Here is a 16,954-nt window from a genome sequence, read left to right on the forward strand (position 1 = left end):
GCAAACGTGAATAATAGTTTTCTACAATTCACCCCCCCCCCCAAGTCTTTTTAGTAATTCTGTTGGAGTATTCTCCACCCCTTCTGCCTTACTTGATCTTTAAGTACTCCAAAGCTCTCTAAACCGACATCCGTTTCTTCTTCGTTCATTTCAGACAATGTTTCCCTCGCAGAGGCCTTCAATGTACTGTTTCCATCCATCCGCTCTCTCCTCTGCATTTGACAGTGGAATTACCGTCACACTCTTGATGTTACCACCCTTGCTTTTAATCTCAATGAATGTTGTGTTGACCTTCCAATATGCAGAGTCAATCCTTCCAACAACCATTTCTTTTCGATATCTACAAGTTTTTCATGCAGCCATTTCGTCTTAGCTTCCGTCCACTTCCTATTTATTTCCTTCTTCAGAGAAGTGAATTTCTGTGTTCCGAATATCCCTGAACATTTTTGTACTTTCTTCTTTCATCGATCTGTTGAAGTATTTCTTCTGTTACCCACTGATTCTTCGCAGTTACCTTCGTTGTACCTATGTTTTTCTTTGCAACGCTTTTGGTTTCGTTTCTAGAGATGTCCATTCCACTTCAACTGCACTGCCTAATGCGCTATTCCTTATTGCAGCACCTATAACGTCTCTCTCCATTCCTTAGTATTTCCGTATCCAACTTCTTTGCGTATAGAGTCTTCCTGGCTAATCCGTTAAACATCAGCCTACTCTTCATCGTCTCTATATTGTGTTAAAATAATGGTCAAATGTGTGTGAAATCTTATGGGACTTAACTGCTAAGGTCATCAGTCCCTAAGCTTACACACGACTTAACCTAAATTAGCCTAAGGACAAACACACACACCCATGCCCGAAGGAGGACTCAAACCTCCTCCGGGACCAGCGACACAGTCCTTGACTGCAGCGCCAAAGACCGCTCGGCTAATCCCGCGTGGCTCTATATTGTGATCTTAGTCTATATCCGCGCCTGGGTACTCCTTACAATCGAGTATCTGATTTCGGAATCTCTGTCTGACCATGATATACTCTAACTGAACCCTTCCCGTATCATTCGCCCTTCTCCAAGTATACCTCATCATCGTGTGATTATTGAACAGAGTACTCGCTGCTACCAGCCGATATTTATTACAGAACTCTATTAGTCTTTCTCCTGTCTCATTTCTTGTACCAACTCCATATTCTACTGTAACCGCTTCTTCTGCTACTTCCCCTACAACTGCATTCCAGTCCTCAGCTACTATTACATTTTCATGTACCTTTACGTATCGTATTACTTTCTCAATATCGTCATATACTTTCTCTGTCTCTTCATCTGCAGCTTGCTGTGTCGAATGTACACCTGCACTATCGTTCTCGGTTTTGGTTTGGTGTCGACTCTGACAAGAACAACCCAACCAGACAATCTATCAGTATCTAATTGGCTTTTGAGGTATATCAAATACCAAATACGTGCTGAAATGACAAAAAAGGGTTGAAAAGGGTCTTAACAAGTCTGAACAGGAATGAAAATGACTGCCAAAAATTGTATAAAACTTGGAAGACTGCAGATTCAGTAATATATTTCTCATAACATTTTTACTATTGAAAGATAAAAATCATAGCTTGGGTGTTTTAGGTGAAATGCGATTGATGAGCAAAGTATCCAGAATTTTATTTGTTAAGTATATATTCTGCATATTGGTTGTTTAGATGTGTCAAAGTGTATAAATGCATTGAAGTACTTCAATAAACAGTCAAAGCTTTACTTACCTGTCAGACTCGTTTCACCCCCAGCTGTAGGAGAAAAATGACGGGAATGGTCTTGTCGGAGCGAAAAAAGGGGAATACGTTCCTTTTTAAAACCTCTGGCAGAAAAACTAAAGTACTACAAAACTACTAAACTCCCTCCAAACAGGCCTTGGAAGGCCCAACGGCACCAACCGGCCGCCGTGTCATCCTCAGCCCACAGGCGTCACTGAATGTGGATATGGAGGGACATGTGGTCAGCACACCGCTCTTCCGGCCGTATGTCAGATTACGAGACTGGAGCCGCTACTTCTCCATCAACTAACTCCTCAGTTTACCTCAATAAGGCTGAGTGCACCCTGCTTGCCAACAGCGCTCGGCAGACCGGATGTTCAGCCATCCAAGTAGTACTAGCCCAGCCTGTCAACGTTTAACTTCAGTGATCTGACGGGAACCGGTGTTACCACTGTGGCAAGCTGCTTTAAATCTTTTTCCACCTACCTCGCAACGGTGGAAGAGGGACAAGATCATGCCAGCGAGAGACAAACAGAGAGAAGACAGCGATAATAATAGAGAGTAGGTGGCATAGAGAGATGAGGACGGATGGATGAAGGCAACAGGAGTGGGAGACAAAGAGACAAGGTATTGATAGTCAGTGAGGGACAGTGGCAATAAAAGAGATAGCTGCATTCACACAGAAGCAAGAGAGACAAGAGATAGTGGAAATGAGAAATTTAGATGAGGAGATCAGAAATAGGCTTGGAGGATCTGTACCCTCCCATATCTTTAACAGTTAGTAACAGGAGAGGGGGCGTTTTGGACCAAAGTCTTAAGCTCGTGGGTACAGGCAGAAAATAAGTTGGAACCCAAACTTTTAGAGCTGTCGAGATATTGTGGAGTCGGTGTCAGTGATCAAAAATAAGGAGACAGTGCAAGTGAGCGAGGAGGCTACGGGAGTGTACAATACATCAATGGGGAGAGAGACATATGTAGACAGTGGTGGTGACAGGAGCATGCTGAGTATGAAGCCTTAACTAGAAATAATGATTGGGTAAAGGTATTGATAGTATTCTCTGTTCAAATAGCGCGAATACGTTCCCTTCTCAAAATCTTTGGAGAGGAAGCCGGAGTGAGGACTGAGGCAGCTGATTCCCCACTCTTGTTTCAGCTTCTTTTAAAGAGGAAGAAGCACTGATCAGCCAGAGTACTATGACCACCTACCTAATAGCCTGTAGGTCCACCTTTGGCATGGGTGATAGCGGTTTCGCGTCATGGCATGGAAGTAATGGTAGGTCGCTCTGCACAAACGAGTCACCTAATTCCCGGAAATTCCGGGAAGATGGGGGTGGGGGCCAAATGTGTGTGTGTGGGGGGGGGATGAGCTCTGTCTCCACATTCTGTCACATATCAAACGTGATCAATCGGATACAGATCTGGCGAGCTGAGGAGCCAGCACTTCAATTTGAACTCGTAACTGTGTTCCTCGAATCACTCTATCACATTCCTGGCCTTCCGGCACGCCGTATTATCTTGTTGAAAAATGCCACTGCCCTCGGAAAAATGACCCTCATGATGGGGTGTACTTGGTCTGCAACTTGCATACGCAATTCCTTAGCCACAATTGTGCCATGCAAGAGCTCCACTGGACCCATGCATGCCCACGTGAATGTTCCGTAGAGCATAATGAGGCTGCCGTGAGTTTTTTTTTCCGTTCAGCAGTACATATGTCAAGGAGCTGTTCCCCTCGAAGAGGAAGAATTTGCGCCCTCCAATCAGCATGGTGAAGAAGGTTTCGGGATTCATCAGACTATGCAACGCTCTTGCACTAAGCCAACGTCCAGTGTATAAGATCCCATGCCCATTTCAGCCGCAGTTGCCGAAGTCATGGTGTTAACGTTGGTACATGCATGGGTCGTCGGCTGCGGGAGCCCATCGTTTAGAGAGGTCAGTGCATTATGTGTCCAGACACAGTTGTACTCTGCCCAGCCTACGAAGTCCGACAACATCTCTAATGAGGTGTTGCCGCCTAATCCAACGACGTCTGGGTGTGGTTTCACCTTGGTTCCGCCACGGGTTGATGACACTCACCACAGCACTCCTCGAACATTCGAAAAGTCGCATCGAGTCTCCGGGCCATCAAAATATGCTCTTGGTGGAATTCAGATAGATATTGTGCCTTCCCCATTCTACTGACGGGCAGCAAGCTCACTGATAGTGCATGCACCGTGCATGAGTGTGAGTAGCAGTCATTTCTCGCCAGGTGACGCAGCTGTCGCCTAGACCGGTTTATAGGGACAGCAAATCGGTGATCAAAATGTTCTAGCTGATCAGTGTATTCACTTTATCTGTGCCCAGACAGCAGGATTTTTCCGCCGGTATATTATGATTCGTAAAAGGATATTAAGTCTGATGGTGTTTATTTTTATTATTGTTTTTTGTTTAAGTTTACGATGTTGATAAATTTGATTTACCAGGAACAAAAGTTCTCTGCCTTCCGAGATTGAACGTTTATTTTATTTTTATCCAAACATGTTCCACCTATTCATACTACATAGTCACAATCATTAGAAATATCTGATATGATTAAGTTAAACCTGTTTGGTTAAGAACAAAATAGACATTCAATAGCAAAAACAGATAACATTTCTTCTTATCTATACGATACACGTAACTGAATAGAAATCGTAAAACATTGGTTGCAAGTATTAATAATAATGTCTGTTCAGTGTTTCCACGTATTTCATCTTTCTATTTCCCAGTTTAGATTTAGGATATTGTATGATGTATTATATGACCGTTTCGTTGGCTCAGACGCCATCGAGTCAAACTACGCCCGCCATAACGTTATGTGCTTGATGTTACAACAATGGCCCACACTACTATTACTCATATAAGGGGTTTACCTCCGTTATTGCATTTTGATTTATACATGATTAGGACAATAAACTAAGGTATATAACTCAAGGTAATTTTAGTGCAGTTGTCTGATCGTCCGTATCTTCTCTAAGAACTTATTTGTAGGGGCGATTAAAAGTTTCCTTTGAAAGGTTGTAGAGCCCACAGTCAGTATGGCAAACCGGAAAAATCACTGTGAGGATTGACGCATTCACCCCACCGAGGATCCACGTTTCTGGTACCCGTTTGGTAGAAAAAAGCGTCATGCTGTGTGAAGATGTCCCTAACTGCCTGCTGTACATCCTCGCACGATGAGATTCGTCGACCCTTCAAGGACTCTTTTAAGGACTGCAGGAGCACTAATCGCGTGGAGAGAGAGCAGGGCTGTAGGGCGGGTGCTAAAGTGTCTCCCACACGAGCTGGCTAGGTTCTATTTCACGAAATTTTCGATATGGGGACGATCGTTGTCTCGAATCAGCAGCAAAACCTTGTTGCAGTTTTCCCGGACCTTTAACCTTAACTGCGCGTAGTAATTTCTACAACGTTGCGGTGAGCAACAATTTTCCAACAGATGGCTGACTCTTTAACTTTATGGAGCGAGGGGCGATGGATGACATCACTGCATTGTATGTATTGTCGACGCTCTCGATTCTTCTTCCCAGTCGTGGCACCTTTCGCCGCCTGCAAAATCGCGCTCAATGAACGTGTAGCCTTCATCACTGAAAGATATTACAGGCACCATTCCACAATGGTGGCTTTCAACAACGGTGGTTTTCGACAGCCATACTACCCCATACATATTTTTCGGTCTCCGATGGATATCTACCCACGTTTGTCACTCGGAAGCCAATAAGAGAATGGCCAGCTCGTCGGTGCCGTTTAAATGCATATTGTTGTAATGGCGCCATAGTTTCCGTTTCTGTATTTGTCGCACACACGTCCGAAATACAAGAACGCCACATTGATGGCTTATTTTCAAGTCAGTGGTTCTCCACCCTCATTGCACATACGCTGCGGCAATACCCTCAAAGGGAAACTTGCTGAGCGCCCCCTTGTGGTTCTCTAAGCAGATGTGCGGGACCCTCTCGAATGCTTTCATGTGAAAAAGAAACAACCTCCACGTAGTATCTCCCATGTACTGTAACACCAATGAAAGGTGTTATGGGAAATAATATTTAGTTCCTCTGTCCCTCAGAAATAATGTAACACCAGAGAGAGGTGAGAAACAATTTTTAATTTTTTATCATAAAATTTAGATGATTTGGTTTTTCATACTACTTTTGAAAAAAATTTCTGTTCAGTAAATATAGCTACCGTATTGATGACGATTTAGCTGTGTTGAAACACGCATAGGTCATAAGGATGTCAGTGAAATTAATGAATCCTCTGCCAACATCTTTTATCTAGCATCGACTAAATCGAAACTTTATTATAAAGTAATATCTTTTCGACAGAATACGTTGACAAATATTCGTAATTGAGGTAACAGACCATTTCGAAGTCAAAACAAAAGCTTTCTGGTGTGTCTGTGTAAGTGACTCATGGGAAAAGTTATATAGCAATGGCAAAAACACTCGAAACAGAGGCAATTAAGTACTCAGCAAGAGTGGTTTACAAGAAAAGGAAAGCACTATCATTCGCTCAGGTTTCTTTGAGAGCCTCCTGCAGTTATCAGAGAACTTCAAGTCGGCAGCCATAGAAGTTAACACTCTGGAATTGATAGGGGCGAAGGTGACCTACATATCTATATCAATTGTTCGCAAGGAACGTACATTGAGTAGCTAGGAGTGAGACTAAACCCTTTGTGGAAATTATAGATCATGGCTGTTGCACTTTCGAATAACGAACTCATTAGAGATTGCTTCACTTGGTAACACCGCCAGACAAGCTTCACTGGGTAACACTGCCAGGCAAACAAACAATTTCAAGATTTTTTTTTTTTTTTTTTTTTTTTTTTTTTTTTTTTTGCAGATTGGTTGGTAGCATTCAACCGAAATTTTTTTACCGACCCACAACAAAGCGTTTGAGAGACAGTGCTCTTATTGATAGATTGTAAGACTTTACTCATCTGGTTAAGACGCTAAAAAGTCCATCAATAGGATTGCGGCGTTACCGAAATAAACTGGAATAAAAACACATTGGTCTACCGGTCGACTTCTTGCATTAAAATCGACAACTTCTATTAGTGGCCGATTCATCTCACACCGCACATTGCACCAGGCCACGTCCTGTTGAGCTGCTGTGGGCTCCAACAATGTTGGTAGACGCTCATGCTGAGCTCCGGGAATTGCTGTGAACTGAGATGTCCGCGGAATTACTGTGTAAGCTCATCTTTTAACCATGATGGTGTTCTACTGGTGACCAATATTTTCCTCATTTCCTAAGGCTGCAGTAGTCAGCTTCTACTGTAGCTTCTTCGTTGAAGAGCCAGTGAAAATTTATAATTGTGTGTCTTTCTTAAAATAATTGTATTTAGGCGCTAAGAAATATAGTTCTGCTGTCATTACCTTGGCCATTCAGAATATGTCCATCTTTCTTTTCATGAATGATGATCTACAGTTCTTCCATCAAGTCAAGTTTACTGCATTTCTTTCCTATGTGCAAGATTTACAATTTAAGGTGAGACGAGGACACATGGTTCACTGTGTTTTTATTCTATTTTATTTTGTGAATGGTGCAGCTTAAGGCTACTTTTCAGCGTCTAACTGAAAAGTGGCAAACTGGAGGGAGTATCAGATGGTTACAGTTTCGGAGATCAAGACAATTCACCTCCCTCTCACCTTCTGTATTTTAACTGAAGCCATTCGCCCATTGAGTAAGCGGAACTCACAAGTTATATACGTATGTACAATAGAAAAAAGACACATTACCTAGCACTGCAGTTGGTCTAGACTTCAGTCGTTTCTGAAAAAATAGCCCAAACAGATGGAAATTTGATTCTATCTTCTACAGCCTAGTTGTTTCGCTTCGAGCAAATAGTCTAAAGTAATTATGACAGTTATTTACTGACGAATAGTCAACAGGAATCCAGAAATGTCATTCTTTTGAAACACAACTAGCTGTTTACTCTCACGAAGTACTGAATGCCATCGACAGGTGATATAAAATTGATTCCATGTTTCTAGATTTCCAGAAGGCTTTTGACAGAGTTCCCCCAAGTGACTTTTAATCAAATTGTGTGCCTATAGAGGAGTTTCATCTCAGTGGTGCGACTGGATTCGCGCCCACAGTTCGTAGTAGTTGATGGAAAGTCATCGAGTAAAACAGAAGTAATATCTGACGTTCCCCAATGAAGTGTTATAGGACTTCGGCTGACATAGGAAGTAATCTGAGCCGGTCTCTTAGGTTGTTTGTAGATGTTGCTGCCAATTACCGTCTTGTTAAGACATCAGGTGATGAAAACCGGTTGCAAAATGATTTAGACAAGATATATGTCTGGTGCGAAAAGTAGCAATTGACTACATATAATGAAAAGTGTGAAGTCATCAACGTGAGTACTAAAAAATCTGATAACACACACAAATTTGTTATTGTAAATTCAATTAAATACTTTGCGATTACAATTATGAAGAACTTAAATTTGAACGATCACATAGATAATGTTGTGGGGAAAGCAAACCAAAGACTGCGATACATTGGCGGAACACTTAGAAAATTCAAGGGTCTACTAAAGAGACTGCTTACATTACGCCTGTCCATCCTCTTCTGATCACTGTGCAATCCACGTGGAATACGCGTGAGGTAGAACTGACGGAGGCCATCGAAAAACTTCTAACAAAGGAAGATCGTTTTGTATTACCCCGAAATATGGCAATCATTAACTCAAAGGCTGTTTTGGTTATGGCAGGATCTACCTGTGAAATTTCAGTCACCAATTTTCTTTTCTGATTGAGAAAATATTTGTTGGCCACCACATACATAGGGGGAAATGATCATCACAATAAAATAACAGAAATCGGAGTTTGCACAGAAAGATTTATGTGCTCGTTTATTCCCGCGTTCCGTTCGAGAGTGGAACGGTAGAGAAATCGCTTGAAGATGGTTCGATGAACCCTGTGCCAGGCACTTAACTGTGATTTGCAGCGTAATCATGTAGACATTATTTGTTTTTTAGTTTGCCTTACGAAGTTTTGCAAGTTCGACTATTTATTTCGTATTACGATACTGGTAACGTCATCACAGCGTATAAGAGCTACAATTCTGCAACTGATTCTAACATTCGACAAATTCATATCACTAGGAAAAAACGGTAAATACACAATGTTCAGGAAAAAAATGATCTTACTGGAAGACCAAGAAGGAAGTGCTCGGATTAACAAGGAAATGAAACAGATATTCAGTTTGTCTCCTGTACTGTTCAACATGCATCGAAGAAGCAACGAAGGAAAATTTCGAAAGTGTGGTTAAAACTGAGGATGAAAGGAGTTAGATGTCTTGGGAACATTAACGTCCTCTATGGACTGAAAAAGAATTACAGCACCTGAAGAATGTGATGAACTGTCTATTGAACAAAGACTATGAAAAGAAAGTAAACTGAAGAAATAGGAAGTTATTCAGAATTATCAAAAACGAAATTTGCGACAAACATGGCATCGAAATTGTGAACGATACAGTAGACCAAGTAGAGGAATTGCGACACATTTAGAACCCAAAGGAAAGCAGACAGACAAATAAAACGCCATATAAGAAGCAGGCTAGCAGAAGCTAGGAGATCATCACTCGCCAAGGGATGTATGCTACTAACAAACAGAGGTCTTAACTTGACAAAGAAATTTGTGATATACGTCAGGAGTGTATAATGGCACGAGACTCGATCACTGACGGCGGTGAAACTGGAAAAGATCGTAGTCGAATAGTTTATGGTGCTACAAAAAAGGTGCTTAAAATTAACAAGGAGAGGTTACCAGTAGTGCGATCGACTTTTTGAAACTATCTATAGGATGATGTCGGTTAAGATCCCAGATATTACACACTGCAGCCATTCACCCTGGTGGGTCCTCGCTTGTGAGTAATTGACAAAAAAAAATCAGAGTTTTGTGCGATACTCAATAGCGTCAAAAAAATCTGCATTAATGTGAGATCGAATCTCGTAGGGCACACATTTTTTTAATTTTTGATTCTTTATCGGAATTACTTCGATCATTATTTTTATTCAGTTATTTGACTTAAATGTAATTTTTTATTTCTATTCCTTTGTCACATTGTTTTAATCACTGTATAAACTCCTTTACTTTTTCTTTACATTAGTCTTCTTCCAACAGGAATTTTTGTGAATATGAATTTAATTGCATTTATCTACTACAATATTTAATTATTTGAATAATCCTATTTATTAGTTAAAAAACAAAAGATGAAGTAATCCATTAACGCTTTTGTAGTGGTGTGACAAATGTATTTTTGTTACCAGGTGTGCAATTTTTTCTGCAAGCTAATCGTCATACAAACATTTAAAACATAACCAAAATATGCATCGAATATGAAAAGATGAAAATTTAAATGAAAGACGCGTTTGTAAGGGAAACGAAATTCAAGCAAAATGAGAAATTGATGTAACGAAAGCAGTAATGTAGACGAAAAACGGGGTGCTAAAATTAAAGAAATCAAATCGAAATTGACACACAAAACTGATTAAAAACACCCGAACCAAGATTGTAACTGGAGAAAGAATGGTAGAAAGAAAAATGAGAGAAAATGAAGAAGTTGATATTATGATTAAAATTATGTGACAACGGAATGGAATTAAAAAATTGCATTGATATCAATTTATTGAATAAAAATGACGATCAAAGTCTTTTCGATAAAGATTTAAAAATTAGTAAAATCTCACAGCACCTAAAGATTCGAACTCATAATCTCCTGCAAGCAAAACTGTTATTCTACTCATTACTCCGCACAACTAAAGTATACAATTTAACTTCTTTAACGCTATTGTCACACAAAATTCCGAACTTTCTAGTCAATTACTCGCAAACGAAGGCCTACCAGGGTGCATGGCTGCAGTGTGTGATACATATGATCTTAACCTACATCACCGTATAGATAATTTCAAAAAGTCCATCGCTCCACTGCAGACCTCTCCTTGTAAGTGAACAGAAGAGATGAGTATGTGGATCACTCTCAGGGAGTATATGGAAAACACAGGCTAGAAAATACAGAGAATGAAATATTTATTAAACCTAGAGCAATAAAGGAGGGAAAATGTTGCACTGCTGCTAAACCATTGTAAATTTTACAACTGAAAATCTGAAGCTATGTGTTTTGCACTAGTTAATTATGATTATTAGATATCCAATCGTTTGTTACATACAAAATATGTACATAATGTACTGGCTATTTTACGACTCCACATATTATCGGAAAGGAAATCATAATTTATATGAATAATTAGTTACAAGCCATTATAATTATTAAAACTCCAAGAGTGGCTCAAAATGGTTGAAATGCCTCTGAGCACTACGCGACTTAACTTCTGAGGTCATCAGTCGCCTAGAACTTAGAACTAATTAAACCTAACTAACCTAAGGACATCACACACATCCATGTCCGAGGCAGGATTCGTACCTGCGACCGGAGCGGTCACTCGGCTCCAGACTGTAGCGCCTAGAACCGCACGGCCACTCCGGCCGGCAAAACTCCAAGAATATTTTGCACATTAAATTAGAAGAGATTCGTCTGCTTTAGATACTATTATTACAGTTCATGTCAAACATAGCTCGCTGTTCTGCACAAATTGATCTTGTGGAGTCGTTGCAAAATTTCTTCTTCATCTGCTTGAACAACAAAATAAGCATATCCCTCTCCATTGAGGTTGTCGTATTTCATGCTGCTGTTGACGAGGTGTTCAAGCAAATCAACCAGTATGTTATTGTCTAAATCGAGCTCAGTGTCATCCAAATTGTCCTACTTTTAGTACAAAATAAAGACATAAAGCACTGAAGAGGGCTAGTGTGATTTAAACTAAGACTCTTCTGTTACTGTTTGATATTCATCTTAAGATGGCACACAAAGATAAATTTTAAGCCATAAAAGAAATATGACGATTATTAGAAAATAGACACACCATTGCTAAAAATTCGTAATATTTACGACATCAGTGTCAGGAAACCCCTGGAATGAGGCAATAATTAATGTAGCGACTTTTAACAACAACGTTTACCATAGAGGTACTGAAGAACACATGTCGCGCATGTATCCAGTTTGGCGGAAACAGCGAAAAGATACCAATTGCAATTGTAAAGTTTACGAATATTAATCTACTTTTAAGACATCAGGGAATAATCTTCCTGGAACTACAGGGTGCTGCTGAGAGAGAACGAAAGGGGTGAAGATGACCAAATGTGTAGCAAAGAATGGAGGAAGGTTAGTGTAGGTGCTACTGCAAGATGAGGAGGTTTGCATCACAAAGGAAATCTTCGCAGGCTGCATTATAACAATCAGAGCACTGAGAAAGTCGTGAGATCCTACAGATAACGCCTCACGGAAACAAAATAACACATTGTGGCTGGTGAGAGAGATGCTAGCGCATAAACAAAATCACGCGCTGAAGTCTTACCTGTGGTATTGTTTGCAGCGACTGCAGGCGGTGCCGCAGAAAACGTGGTAGGCGCAAATGACACTGAGCCGCGTCAGGGCTTTCCAAGGGCACAGCTGACTATCTGCTCTCCGCGATAGCACTGCGTGTTGAGGTACCGTGTCGGCGGTGCCTGTGACGTGCCTGAGCGATAAACAGTTCTCGTGTCGAAGGTACGGAATGGTGTAATCCCACCAGAGACGCGTAATCCACCGAAACAGTGGCGCGCAGTTACGAGTTCTTCGAAACACAACAAATTTTTCCTGTTGATTTAGATGTGGAGATAAACAGATATTTAGAACAACTTGATAAACACACGAATTAAAAACATGAAGCCAGCTTCAGTATTGCGCGATCCGGTCGGCCTAGCAGAAACTAAGTTGGTGACATACAGTAGCTGAACACATAGACGCAGCAGTGATTTCGGTTGTACACCAGGGAAGTGTTCTGGGTCCCCTGCTGTTAATGTTGTATATTAATGATCTTGCAGACAGTATTAATTGTAACCTCAGACGCTTGGAAAATATGCAGTTGTCCACAACGAAGTACAGTCTGAACGAAGCTATTAAAATATTCAGTCACACCTTGATTAGATTTCAAAATGGTGCAAAGATTAGCAACTTGCTGTAAACGTTCAGAAATGCAAAATTGTGCACTTGAAGAAACAAAGCATCCGACGATTATAATATAAGTTATTCACATTTGGACTCTGTAAAATAAATACCCGAGTGTAACACTAAGAAGAGATATGAAACGATCAGATAGAATCAGTGGTGGGTAAAGTAGGTAACAGTCTTCGGTTCATGGATAGACTATTAGGGAAATGCAGTCACTCTACGATGAAGATTGTATACAAATGACTTGTGCGACTCATCCTAGGATGTTGCTTATGTGGGTGGGACCCGTACCAGATAGGACTAGCAGGGGATATTGAACATCTAAAGAGCACCGATAGTCACAGGTATGTTTGACACGACGGAGAGTATTACATAGATGGTGAAAGAACTGAACTGGAAGACTCTTGAATTTCAAGAACCGGCTTTAAATCCCATTAAAGAATAATTCTTCCCGCGCTCCATACGTGCACGGAACGAGAAAAAGCCCTAATAACTGGTACAGTGGGGCGTATCCACAGTCACGCATTTCACTGTGATTCGCAGAATCCATAAGTAGATGTAGATTTAGACAAACGTTTGCAGTCTAAATGCAATGCGTTGTAATATTTCTATGAACGTGAGAGCTGAGAGTGTCTTTTCCTGCTGGTATGTACAAAAGACACTTGTAAGAGTAGTTCAATTTATTGATGCTGAGACGGAAATGACGAGAAACTAGCAACAGTGAAGATGGCGGAAGCGCTTCAAAAAATCTTGTGGAATGAAAAATGCAAGCAGCTGTATATATGATACTTTATTTGGAACCACAACCGGTTTCATAGCGTTAAGTCCCATTTTTAGGTGAGTACACAAGGTAAGTGATGTGAAACCCGAAATATGGGGATGGACAAAGGACCCAACGTTTACTGTCAAAATGGTAGTAACTCTCCTAGTCGCGTTTACTGTAGTTTGGACAGTGAACCATCCCCACATTTGGGTTCCATGTGACAGAATTTATACACCCACCTGAAGACGTGGTCTTAATGTACTATATCAGTTGTAGTTTCAAATAAAGATTACCTACAGGTATTTGTTGTTTTTATTCCACAATATGTAAATCCTTAGCTGCGGTTGCCCTGCGCACAAAGTTTTTTTTTTTTCTTAATTGTGTAGTTATGTAAGAAGACGTTGTGCACGTACCCGCAGTAGTTGTAATATATTGATCATTCCTTGCTACTGTAGTGTTATCTTGAAGCTGTGAGAAAGAGGGACAGGAGTTCCAAGGCTTGGAAGCAGAGACGAAGCTGAGGACAGACGAAACTAGGAGAGGTATTGTTACGTGAAGTAAATCACAAGGGAAGAGCCTTGCGAAAATGCTGACGCCCCCAGACGCGGTCCCAGGGCGTTAGTTACTCTTCTACGAATTAACATGTAACTTCATATGTCGTCTAGGCTCTGTGGTAGGTTGCCACCGTAGAACTTTGTAATCAACAAGCACATAGTGGCGTATAAAGCCAGCTTGATACCAGCCCTGAGAACAGCAACGTCAGTAGGCTCACAACGGCTAGAAAGAAGGCGAAAACGCCAAAGAATTGTTAACCTAGCAGTCCGTACTCCGGGGAGTCCGAGGGGCGGGACTAAATGGCGTATAACAATAATGTTGCAAGCCTTATTTGGCAGAGCAGTTACATTTAACTTTCAGCTGAACAGTGTTGATACCAAATGCTGACTTATTTAGTGCAACTGCATTAACATCCCCGCCTTAGGAGCAGTAGAGGGGACCTAACTAAACTGTGTTTGGCAGGCGCCTGCAAGAGACCTGCGGCATTGCCTGGGTGCCTTTAAGTGGGAAAAACAGTGCCCCCACGCGAGTCTTTAAAACCCCTAGATTGCGCATTTTGGTGGAGTTCTCAGTCAGACGACCTGGGCGCCGAATCCGCGTCCATCGACTCCAGCCTCGGTCCAGCTCCGCGTAAGTCTGCTCTCTCTCACTTGGAGTGCCTCCGTGAACAGTGTCACATTCAATATGTTTTATTTTGCAACTAAGTTGTTGCCTTAAGATGCTGCTAGTGTTTGCTACTGTGGTTAGCATCCACTCCTGGGACTTCTGCACTGGCTTCTGTTGTAACAGTGTTATTCATGCATTTTCTAACCATAGAACCAGCCTCCAGTGTATTAGTTAGACCTGTCTGGAATAAACAACTATTTTAAAACCCTGTTTGTCCAAGAGTCTCCACAACGAATTCAAAAAATGATTCAAAGGGCTCTGAGCACTATGGGACTTAACATCGGTGGTCATCAGTCCCCTAGAACTTAGAACTACTTAAACCTAACTAACCTAAGGACATCACACACATCCATGCCCGAGGCAGGATTCGAACCTGTGACCGTAGCGGTCACGCGGTTCCAGACTGAAGCGCCTAGAACCGCACGGCCACACCAGCCGACCACAACGAATTCCCTACCAAGTCTCACCACCTGCATTTCTAGTAAATGCCTGTACCGGATAGATGCCTTCACTGTGAATTGTCCTTCTGCCTTTTGTTCCGTACAGCTCGGGAGCGCAGACTGACCAGTAACCCTTTTTTTCCCTCTCCCACCTATTACAGGACACGACATAGCGACATGGATCCAAAAGTAAGGTTTTAGTGTCAAGTGGAATGATTTAAGAAGTTACAGTATACTTACGAAATAGATAAATTAATAGACAGACACTTAAGCGAAATTATGTACAATGTAAGGGAATAGCACAGGTCCAATTACTGCACAGAAATTATCACACGGAACTGGCTTTAACCCATTAGAAAATAAGCTGTCAGAAGAACTGTTAAAACTGCGGGATTGGTTTTCAAAAGTCCTGGAATAATTGAATGATCATGTTCAAAAGTAAGACATAGTTAAGGATTCCAAACGGCCGTTTATTTAACCTGACCTGGGCCTATTCAGAGTACTGCAAATTACAAGTACAGGTCACTGTTTAGTTGTCGTATATGCAGGTCTTGGTTTGTGTTTTATAAATGATCATCGAACAGTCTGGGGGTTCCGTAATAACTGAATTATGTATACAGGTCGAAAATTATTTAAACCGACAAACTATGGGAGGCTGCACGAGACAACGGAAACACTTTTTCGAATGTGTTTACCTGTGAGGACAATAGGTAACGCAAACGAGTTTTGTTTATGTACTACTGAAATACAACAACATTAACGCGGCATGACTCCATTGACTTGCCGCGCTGGTTAGCCACGCGATCTTGAGCGTCTTGTCACGGTCCACACGGCTTTCCCCCGTCGGATTTTCGAGTTCTCCTTCAGGCATGGGTGTGTGTTGTCCTTAGTGTAAGTTAAAGTTTGATTAAGTAGTGCGTAAGCTTAGCTACTGATGACCTCCGCAGTTTGGTCCCATAAGACCTTATCACAAATTTCCAGTTTCCATTGACTTGTAAAAAGCGGTTACACCTGTGGGTCATGTTCTGACTAACAAGGTGAAAGACAGCAAGAGTGTCTTTAGTTCCTACGACTGGTGCTACTATCCGGGCAACCAGATCATTTGTTATTCCGCAAGGGCTATGTAAACAAGTTTGCGCATATCTCGTCACGCAGAAAAAGTCCATACGATCAAATCTGGAAATCGAGAGGCCACGGTACAGGACTACCACAGCAAACTACTTTTCTGGATCTTTAAGTTCAAGAATCGACGGATAGGACGACTGAAATGTGCCGTCGCCCCGTCATGCTGGAACCATATGCCATTTCTTGTAGCGATTGGCACTTCATCCAGCAACTCTAGCAATGCTTTGGCAAGGAAATTGTAACAATGCTTCTCATTAAATGGCCTATGTAGGAGGTTTGGTCCACTTAAATAGTCACCAACAACACATAGCCACACATTCAAACAGATCCGCTGTAGATGAGCGGCAATAAATGTGGTATATGGAATAACCTCTCTCAAAACACGCGAATTGTGGACGTTCAAGACCCAATCAGGCTCTAACACAGCTACGTCTATAGACAGTACAGAAGACACAAATGTAGGATGTATTTGACACTGTTCCAGGTAACACTGAAAACTGTGCTATGAGAGGATAATCATTTGGTTCCATGTGGTGCACAAGCAATAAGTAAAAGGATTAACAATTGCTCATGAAGGACGTTCCTTACGTTTGTC

At 41.4% G+C, this 16,954-nt stretch overlaps 1 protein-coding gene across 1 annotated transcript in view; it reads right to left on the bottom strand.

Moving 5' to 3' along the window:
• LOC124789705 (UNC93-like protein) overlaps window positions 1–12,288 on the bottom strand; it is a 426,216-nt gene extending 413,928 nt beyond the window's left edge. The window contains exon 1 of the mRNA XM_047257157.1: window positions 12,176–12,288. The gene's annotated coding sequence lies outside the window, so the exon portion shown is untranslated. The remainder of the gene's footprint in view (window positions 1–12,175) is intronic.
• Between the last annotated feature and the right edge of the window lie 4,666 nt (window positions 12,289–16,954).

Source organism: Schistocerca piceifrons, chromosome 3, assembly GCF_021461385.2.
Source record: "Schistocerca piceifrons isolate TAMUIC-IGC-003096 chromosome 3, iqSchPice1.1, whole genome shotgun sequence".
NCBI lineage: Eukaryota > Metazoa > Arthropoda > Insecta > Orthoptera > Acrididae > Schistocerca > Schistocerca piceifrons.